The sequence below is a fragment of the Aptenodytes forsteri genome, unplaced genomic scaffold, assembly GCF_000699145.1.
Source record: "Aptenodytes forsteri isolate BGI_AS27 unplaced genomic scaffold, ASM69914v1 Scaffold379, whole genome shotgun sequence".
Lineage (NCBI taxonomy): Eukaryota > Metazoa > Chordata > Aves > Sphenisciformes > Spheniscidae > Aptenodytes > Aptenodytes forsteri.
In genome coordinates this window covers 166448-177411 of record NW_008794088.1, presented here as the reverse complement: position 1 = coordinate 177411, position 10964 = coordinate 166448, and positions in this window count along the sequence as shown.

Below are 10964 nucleotides of genomic sequence, written 5' to 3'. Positions count from 1 at the left end.
TTTTTGAGATGGCCCGATGGGCTCTATTCAAGCCAATAACAGAGCAGAAAGTGTCTGCAGCCCTCCCCCTGTTCAGGACTAACTTTCTTTTGTCCTAGCACATGAGCTTCCTACATGCAGAGGCACAGGGTGGGAAATGCCTGCATGTGGTACCATTTAGCAGCTTTCTGCCCAGTGGCAGCAGACAGAGCTCTGCACTCTGTAGCTGCTGGGGTTCAGTGGGGAATGAGGCTTAGGGCTGGCAGAATAAACTGTCCTCAAGGAGTCACTCAAGTTCATTTTCAGACCTATTAGAAATCCCCCCCATTTTCTCAGTGCAAGTCAAAATGATCTGTACAGATACAAGGATGGTTAATTCTATTGGCGCTAGGGTTTTTTGTGATGTGCCCTGCTCATCTGACCTGTTAGTGAACAGTTCCTTCTTTCAGGGAAGGATAACCTAACAGTTTTTGGCTCTGCAGCCTCTTCCATATAGGAAGAAGGGATATCTCCCTCTTCATCCTGCCTGTGAAGTAGATGAAAGTTCTTCCAAGGTGGATCATGACCCTTATGGAGTTGTAGGAGGATTCAGAGGGAATTGCAAAGTGTTTGTTAGCCTCGAAATGGCTAATTAGTTTTAATCATTGGCAGCAACTCGGAAATTACAGCTGGTTCTCATGTTCATGCCCTGGAGCAACAAAGCTGTTGCCTGCAGTTAAAGGTAGCCAGTTCTTCCTTCCTAGTGCAAATGTCTTCAGATGGTGGTTACATAGCCATGGAAAAGGGAGGGTGACCAGTTTAGTGGGCTGACAGGAAGACATAAGGTCAAAACAGCTGCATTGGGGGTGGCGGGGGGTGGTGCAAGGGGGGGACCTAAAAACTTGTAGATCAAGTAATAGATTGTTCATTTCCCTGTTACTCTCAGTGAAGTATTGCTGCAGAGCTGGTTTTCTCCCTTGGTGAGCTCTCCCAAACTGGCCATTAAATTGTCTTTCTGACTTGGTCTTCTGATACAACTACTGCTGTCTGACATCAGTATAAACTTTCAGACTTCTTTTATGTCAAGAAATGCACCCAATTCATTCTGCACAGGGTGAATCAACAATGTGTGAGCACATTATGCAGACTGCTTGCATCCTGACAAGGCTGATAGCTCTGCTCCTACAGTCACAGCAGAAGTATGTGCTTACTTAGCAACAAGCAGCTGATGAATTAATCTGATCCCTCCACTAGATGGGATGGCAGCACCGTAATTTCTAAGCACTTCTGGTTAAAATATGACGTTCCAGCACAGCCTGCTCAATATAACTGGTTCCCATGCCAGATACTACTAGCCAGGGGCTATGAAAGGCAAAAGTGCTTGGTTCCAGTTCCTCTTCATCAGAAAGGGCGCAAAAACCGAAACGATTCAGTGCCCCAGGGACATGATACATAGATGATTGGGGCTGACATCATCCAGCAATCAGGCAACGTGGTGCCCCCGCAACCTCCTAGGTTATATCCTAATGTGAACAGAAACAAGGGAGCAAGCAGAGGCTAAGAGCTGTCACTTCAGCATTGTCACTAGATGCAGCAAGTGCTGTTAGCTGTCCAGAGAAAGGAGAGACAAGCTTATTTTTGGAAGCAGTAAGAAAGATAACATTTTTATAGATCTCTAACCTTAATACTCAGTACAATCTTACTCTATTATTGCTAGTACAGTAATGTCCACTATGCCCCTAATTGCACTTCTCATTCATTATCCCAGAATAATGATAGCAGATAGTACCTGAGTAATACCCCTACTCCTCTTTATGCTTTTAATTTTGTGTGTAGAAGTTAGGAATGTTGTTATTACTACTTTGTTTCTGAGGAAAGAGAGACACAAAGAGAATAAATAAGTTGCCCAAGAACTCTCAGCAAGTGTATAGCACAAACAAGCAGTACCTGCATGTCCTGATTCCCAGCCTCCTGAACAATATTCTGCATTATCAGGGCCCTTCATCACCATGAACTTCACAGGAAGCTAAACGCAGTCCCTTCAGAAAACCTCTTGGATTTTTATCTTGACAGCACAGCAGACTAGACGTTGATTGTGTTGACTCTAATCTTAAAGGTACATTTCTACTGAAATTAAATGTGAAAATAAATACAACCTTGAGGACACTAGGTCATGTGTTATATTTTTATATTCAGGTTTGTTTAATCTTTTTACTTTCAGTTTTCAGAATGCCAAACATCTTTGTCCTGACACCACTCAGACAGGGTTCATGTACTGTCAATCTAAACTGGACAGTTGAGTAGAAGGCAACAGGAGCTTGTGGGATCTCGCAAGGTGTGAGGAATAAGTAAGGATTCTAGTATGAGCATGAGTTGATTAGCAGTGAAATGATTATATGCTTTGTAATTTAATGCCTAGTATTATGTTCCAGAGTTAATGTCCCCTGGAGAGGAACTGAACACTTGTAATTCCCCTCAAGCTAAAGCCTCAGAGGCCACAGAAGCAGTCAGGCAATACTGCATCAGGTATGTTCAGCTAATGCTTTCAGCGCTGCCTTAGTAACCCGAAGGACTTGCATCCCGAAGCACAGTTTCATGGCAAAAGATGAATGCTATTCCCAGGGAATCAGGGAATACCCTGGGCCCTTCATATCATATTTACTTTGAGCTAAGGGCCTCTCTTAATTTCATTCTGGTACAGCTTTGTTTCATTTGTCCTTAATGGTGCACATTGCAGCCACTCTAACTGTTGCTCCTTTGAACAACAGTAGCACCTGGGTATAAATATCCTGAGAGCATCAGATACTATGGGCAAGGCAAAATCTCCTTTGTTCTGTGGTTACGTTTTGCCCCACAGTGTAAATTCCACTGAAAAACACTGAGTTTTCTCAGCGTGTTTAAAAAAAAAAAAAAGGGATGTTCCCATTCCTGCATGACAAAGAAATATTAGAGGGTCAGAAATGTAGGTACAAGTCTCCTGGATGTCCCCTTGATGTGCCGGCATCACTCAGTTTTCAGCAACAAACACAACAACTGAAGGGGCTACTCCAATGACTAGTAACTGTCTCTGCTATGCCTTGAGCAGCATTTTCTCACGCTATTACTTTAGACTATACTTGCTGTTGTCTCCCCACTGTCTTCCTCAGAAGGTTCACAGGTCACCTTTGTGTACTGCTATCCTAGTTATTGCTTCTTGTGACGTGTGTATTATTCATGCTTTTAGCAATTGTGGCTTTCATGTTTTGCTAGTGTTGGCACACTTCTAAGGGAACAGCTTTTTACTCTTATTGCAGGCTTCCCCTGGATCAGGCAATATCCACCTTGCCTGTGGTGGTGGACCAGTTAAAACATGCTGGCCACCTTGCCTGTTATTATTTGTCTAGTAGTGAAGTTCAGAAGCTGTATTCCACAATGAGGTCCTCATTTAACAGACAATAACACACAGATAGTTCCCACCCACAGAGAGCTCACTGCCTGGGGTTATGGAAAAATATATCAAGCGGAGGTCAAAGAATAGTAAAGGGCAACAATGTGACACCGGCCACCCTGCTTTCCGTGGGCCTCTTGCCTCAGGGGTAACAGTCAACCTTGCCTGCATAGGACCAGCTGTCTCTTACTCAATACATACATACACACATGCACATACATGGAGGCTGCGCATAAATTAAACAGTCTTTAGAGTGCTAACAAATAGCAAACGCTAAATTCAAGCCAGATGTGACCCAGCCCCTAGACAACAGCAAGCAGCTTCGGGCTGGAGTTCCGTGCTGTTGGAGGTGACTTGGAAAGCAGGCCTGATGGGAAGGCTCCAAGACTTAAAATCCAGTGGGCCTCTCTAAGGTCTCACCTTTCCTCCAGCTTAACGGACTTCCTGGACCCAGGCTATCATCCAACAGGGAGAGTGGCTGTGCTGATGTCCTTGCACTTTGCTTAAACACCGTACTTCTTGGAAGAAAACAGGTGAGGGGGGTTTTATGTCCATGCTGTGGGTTAGTATATGTTCTACTTAGATGTCTGGAAAACAAAGGTATGTAAACCTTTAGAGTCTGACAATCTAGAGGATCCCATTCCCATGCATCCTATTCCATGTAGGCATCTATTGGGGCCGTTGTAGATCCAGACTTTTCCTGCTAATGTTGGATCTGAGTCTCATATCCAGTGTAGCAGACAACTGAGTTAATGCAGGGCTGAGCAGCTGGAACTCCTGTGTGGCTTGGAAGATAGAGCAGAAAGCCTGCTGCAAAGTATCCTGCTCCACGGCTTCAAAATGAACAGTGAACCTGGAGAAAACATCAGTGCCCTTGGCGCTCAGAGTGGATGCCTGTGGGAAAACAGCCATCAGAATGGATTTGTGGATTAGGAAACCTTTTGTGAACAAATTCAAAGTTGCCCTTGAAATGCTATTTCTTTAATTTCAAAAGACTGCTGCTTCTGAATTTTTCCTTTTTGATTAACTAGGAATTGCATCAGCATCCCCATTATTATTACTAAATAAAACTCTGTTTGAGTTTCAGTCCATAAAGTTTGATCAAATGCATTTTACTATTGCTGTCTAAACATTTCATCTGGTTAATGTCTAACTTCAAGTATTTTTAATATTTGTACTTACTAAATTATTCGGAGAGAAGCTACTGATCATAGGCCAAATGCTGATGTCATTTACACCAACAATTAGCCCAACGTTGCTCAACTCTCGTCAGGTGCTGCCAGGGTTTGAGGCTCTGGTGTCCTCCCTAGTTTCTCCCAACAGATGGCAGCCTCTTGACTTCTTTTTTTCCCCTCTCAGATTTTAGGTAAAAGGCAGCAGGGAAAACACCCTTACTGTATTTTTGCCTTGAACAAGAAAGATTTTTGACCTTCTTGATTTAACCTTTCCTTGTCAGACTAACGGTGGTGGGGGAAAGAAGCCAATCCCCAAAGCCCAGAGAAATAGAGGAGTGAGTTTCACATTAATACATGAAATAACAGGGATGACTTCACAGTCAATACGTCACGAAATAGCTGTCAGAAAAGTCTGAGTCAAATGTAATGTGAAATGTTCACAGAAAAAGGAAGCAAGCCCAGCCCAACTCTTCTGCTATGGCATGTTTTGGGGCACAGCTGCCTCTTGCAAACACTCTAGAAACTCAAAAAAGCTCTGTGACTGGCTAAAAATAAGCCTTAGCACCTTTCATGCAGACTTTGCAAAGCCCTGTTACAGGTAGGAATTAAGGCTCGACAGCCCTGCAAGGTAAGCACTAAAAGGCTTTTATAGATGGGGAAAGTGAGGCACCAAAGGTGGTCTATACACAATTTTACTACTAGGTATAAGTATTTTGGTGAGGGCTGAGATCTTTTTATCTTTTTGTTATAACAGTACACTCCCCACTGCGCCAGCAGTTATAATGGTACAAAGGTATGTAATAGTGGTAAGATTATTTATTCCCTTTGCCCAACATGAACATATTATTCTGATAAAAGTACTTGAATACCAATATAGTTGTGTTAATACTAGAGAGTTTGTATAGCTTTACTGAACGGGTACAGCTAAAGCAGTACAACCTTGGTGTATAGGTAAGGACTAAGTATCTTATCCAAATATATGGAGCAAGTAAATGACTGATCTGGGAATAGTACACAGCAGTCTTCCTTCCCAAGCTGCTTTGCGGTTTGCCCAAAACTATTCTGTTCACGTTTCTTCTCACTAAAGGGTAACACAAAGCATTACTGTTTGTCAAAATGTCATGGTTTAAAAAGAGATGCCACCCCCTTATTTATAAAACCAAGTGAAACAAAACATTCAAAAGTATTTGTCTTCTCTCTGTCTTCCTTCCAGTGATACCTGGCATTTTTGTGTGTGCTTCCAGAGGAGCAAGTTTTAGTAGTGCTTTAGTTGGGCCTGACAAAATATAGATATTTGCGTGAAATTACTTGTGATAGTTTTGGGGTTTTTTACATATATTTACCAATGTTCATCCCAAGTGGATGGTTAAAAAAAACCCCAAACAACAAACTTTACACAAAGACCAGCATATCCAACTGTCAGGTGGAAGTATGACAGTGGCTTAACAGCGTACATCTAACTACTTGTAATATGTAAAGTATTAGAAATTACTCTGTCCCTGAGGGATTACATGAAGCCTTAGATCTCAGGTTTCCTCTCCATGTAGGTGTGGGACTCAACTCACTGAGCCCTGCAATGGGGACAGCCCTAATAGGCGGCCAACAAGGAGGAATGCAGTTCCCGAAGGGTCTAACGCAGGAGGCGAGGGGCGGGGGAAGAAGAGAGACTTGGCAGAGCTGTGCGTGCAATATCGTCCAACAGTATAACGGGATGTACAGTAATATCAAATGAAAAGGCAATGGGCCTTTATGGGGGAAGCAGTAGGGCAGGCCCACAGCTGCACCTCATGTGAAGATTATGTTTTAGTTGTGGTGTTCTCCGTTCAAGTTGCTTTATTTCTATGGCTCCGTATCCCTCTCTGAGCCACCGCATACCTCACTGTTGTAGCAGTTCAGATAATGCATGATCCTGTTACCCTCTACCGATCAGCCTTTGCGAGTTGCCTTCCTCACGTTACACCAGAATTTGTCTTCCTTGCTGACCACGAAGAGCTTTAATGGGCAATGTGGGCTAGCCATGGAGTTGGTCTCTCCAAGAATAGCAGAGCAAGCCCGCAGAGCACTGGTGATGTAAGGGTCACTAGAGGCAGCTAGGGCAGGCACAGACTGATTTTCAAATGAGCCAGACTGAAAAATTTCAGGACAGTCATCAAGCCCAAATTAAATATTTCTAAAGTTCAGAACTTTTTTTTTTCCTTTTAAAACTTCCTTTTCTGTGAAAAGCTTCAGTATTTCGGGACAAAAATTAATTCTGAATTATCTGGATTTCCCTTGGGAGGGAAATTCTGCTTTTCAATGAGCTGGAAGTGATATATCTTAAAATTCCCAGGCAACAATCTTATATTGGTATTTTTAATTCTGAGGACCATTCCCATGAGTTTCTAGTATTTTTAAAGTAGGTCAAATTTTGAACACAAAAAACCTTAAAAGTTATGCCCCTTTCATCTTTTCTTAGGAGCAATAAGCCTTTTTGGTATTATTGCTGGCTTAAATATTAAACAGGAAGCAAATTACATTTCCAGTCATTAAAGTACAATAGAACAGCTCTATTGTCTGAATCAGTGCAATATTAGGTCAGATATTGTCACAAAATGCTCAAAAATGAAGTCATATTGAAAGAATGCAATAAATTAGACTTTTTATGCTTTTACTATGAGCTCTGCCTGATGAGGGATTACTTCTTCATTCCTGCCAATTAAAGTAGGAAATTCAGGCCCCAAAACTTGAATTCAGTAAGCAACTATATGGAATTTGATATTCACATGCATAAGGGTACTACAAAAGTGCAACCCATTTTAATATTGCTGTTTACAAGACCGCAAGCTTACCAGTCCTTCTACTGTGTGACCAGACACCTTATTTGTAAGATCTATTTTAAATGACTCCACAGACACAGACATTTGCTTGCATCTCTATTGGCTTGAAAGGAATTGTACTCTATAGAGTTTTAGCTCAAACAGCACAGAGGTGTGGAGCTACAAAGTGGCCTTTTGTTGTAACACTGCTCTAGCCAAACCCCTGCTCAGAAAAATGTAATGCTAGGACAGACCTGAAAGATCTTGCAGGGACAAGTGTAGACAATACTTGACAGTATCTGACACCCAGTGCCTGGTAGCCTCCCAGCAGTGCTGTCCTGACTGTGTTTGCAATCCCTAATTTGACATTAAACCTGACAACAAAACTGAGCAGAAGCTGGAAACTGCTGCCGCTCAGAGGGGCGGCATGCTACCATTGAGCTGACTGGTGGTATCGTGTCTCCAGGTAAAGCAGGAGCTGCTGGCTGTTGCTGAAAGACCTGGGGAGTTTTGGATTGTGTCTCACAGATGCTTTGCTCCCAGTGTTGCAGTTCCCAACCTGTCCCAGCAAGGCAGTGTGCCATTCAAGATCTTCCTGCTTTACTGCCTTGGGCAACTGTCCGGAGGGTAGTTGGTCCCAATCTCTTGTAATTTTAAAAGCACTCAGTATCGGGGATCCTTTGGCCCCCAAGGACTCTCTTACTGTGCTGAACCCACAAAAAGTTTTCCCAATATCTGAACTAAAACACTGCTGCAAATGAAAGCCATTACTTTTTGTCTTGACTCAGGGGATTTGCAGAACAATTTATTTATCTTCCTCTGTAGTAATTTTACTTAATGCAAGAACTTTGTAACGTTCCCCTCTTTCTTCCCTCTTCTAGACTAAACAAATCTAGTTCCTTTGCCCTTTTTTTGTAGGCTGTGTTTTCTAAGACTCTTACCATTGCCACCTCAAACCTTTCAGTCTCTGATCTTCCAAATGTCTTCTAAATGCAGTGTCCAAAACCAAACACAGTGTTCCAGCTGAGGCCTCCTTGGCACTGGGTATAGAAGAACCATTTCTTCCCGGGCTTACTCTAAGTACGACTCTCCTGCTTGTACACCCTAGAATGAGATTTTCCCTTTTTACCTTTGCTTTGTATTTCACTTGTGATCTAGCCTGACCTCTCGGATCCTCTTCTGTAGTCTTTCTGCCTCCTTAGTTATTCCTCTTTCAGGAGGAAATTCCTCAACTATTTCTATAGTTGACTTCTCTTGCTATTTCTATACCATGCTTAGCAATTCTCTTAAATACCAGATTGTTGGTTGGATCACTTTCTCAGTTTGAGACAATTGGTTCATGTTCCAATTGCCTCCTCCGAGAAGTCTGCAACATTTTTGAGCATGATTTCTAACCATAAATTTTAAAAGCGTGCTCTCTATCCCACAACTATTAATGATGACATTAAATAGAAGCAGACCCACATCATCACTGGAAATATGCTTCCCTGTTGTGTCAGCAAATCACCAGTAACTTGCTGGGCATCTCTGGTACAGCTGTCACACCCACCAGAAACACAGCCTCATGATCTGAGGTGGACAACAAGTGCTGTTCAAGGAGAGGAATCTCCTCCTCTGCATCTCTCTAAAACCCCCTGTCTTTCTGCAGTATGCCATTTAATTGTACATCCATATATTCGTTGCCACCTCTACCTGTTGTTACCTAGAGTTCCTAGCTGGGAGGTATCTATCTGCTCTCTAACGGTCACATAATTTCTCATTCAGTAAAATAACTCGGCGAGAGAAGCCTTCAGCTCATTCTCGATACTTAGTTACAGACTGTGAAAGATTTATGTATATGAAGTGTGCTCAGCTTTACTGTCATGCGCCATTGTTTTGACAGCCCAGATGAAGTTCCAGGTATGACATTATCAAACAGAATATGCCCTAGAGAAATTATTTTTCTGAGTGTTTTACTTCACACTCCGTCTCAGCTTAAAAATGCAGAACAGGCCACAAGAAAATGAAAAGAAAATTAAAGCTTTGATTCGGCAGAGAAATTCAGCATACGCTTACATTTAAGCAGCTATGCACTCAGATTATGCCAGTGCTTAAAATCCAGGTGCTTCACTACAATACTGAGCTGCGTTTGATGGGGGTCCTTACCTTCTTTTACTACCAGTTGTAATTTGCTTACTAATTACTCCCATTACAATAAAAAACCCAAAACCCCCTCCAAAAAAACCCCAAAACTGGGTTACATAGGGCATGTTCTAATTGAACCACCTGATACAGGGCAGCGGGGTAGCCCACATTACTGGAATACAAATATAAAGGTAATCCCTTGGTCAGAGAGGATGGGGGTAGGGGGGGAGGGGAGGGAGGAAGAGATGCCCTTGCCTATTATACATCAGTTCTGAAATTGAATATGCTGAGGGAGTGAGAAGTGCTGTAAGTCCCTGGGAACGATGAGAGGAGAGAAGCTGGGCACTCTCCCAGTAAGGATCTGCTACAAAACCCAACTCATGAGACAGAGGAGCTTTCTGTAGACAGCTAGCGGAACCACCCAAGCTGATGGCAATGGGAGTCGGTTGTTCAGGAAGGACCCCACAAGGGGCATTTCCTGGAAAACACCGGTGACAAACTTTGACACGGAAGATGGAGACACCAACTGGCATGGGAGCTCTTCCCCACATGGCTCCAACAGACAGATAAAAATACTCGTGATGTGAATGTCGGAGGCAATTTGGGTTAGGGTGATAACTTTAGATTGGGTGATCCCCGACCAAAGGGAAGGACCGAGAACAGCAAACATAACCGACTGCTAGGATGAGGGAATTGGAGAATTGTTATGTTGGATCACATAGGAGTAGTCCGTCAGAGAAAAAGGAGGTAGGAAGCTCAGGGTTCTTTTTCAAAGGAATGCTAACCACCAAAGCTAAACTAACCTAGAGTACAGGAAGGAAAAGTACAGTAAGAGGCAAATTTGGATAAAGCATGAGTTTTATTTGACCTGAAACAAAAAGGAAGCAGGCCTAAAGCGGAAGGTAGGTCAGATGAACAGAGTTCTGAAAGAACAGCGCAAGCATGCAGGATTACAATCAGAACCACTGACAAAAGAAAAGAAGAAAGTAGAAGAGGTGTTAAGGACGGTGAAAACTTTATAAATACATTCATGGTAAGAACGTTAAGGACGGTCTTGGCCTTCTCTTTGATGGGAAGGGATGGGGACTGATAAAGCCAACTGCTCTCCGGTCCCTTCTGAAGGAATCAGTGACGCAAGCTGACTTTGGGCCTCTCGGAGAATCCTCACGATGCTTGTGGCAACGGTGCTTGTCAGCTCGCTTTGGACCTGGGTGCAAAACTAACACGTACAAATGACTCCTTCACTGTAGAAATAACTGCCGCTTCTGTCTGAGGGGGGTCTTTGCCCCAGTCCTAAAGACAGACGTCTCTAGACCAGGGCAGAGACCAGAGTGCTCTTGGGAAAACGACTTCACCTCGCTTCCCGGGCTGAAAAGCCGAGACCCGCCTCAGAAAGGACGTGCGACGAGCGCTGTCGGTGTTACGAAGCCAGGGCAAGCTGAGAAAACCCGCCGCGGCGGGAGGAAAGCTTCCCTCGGGCGCGCG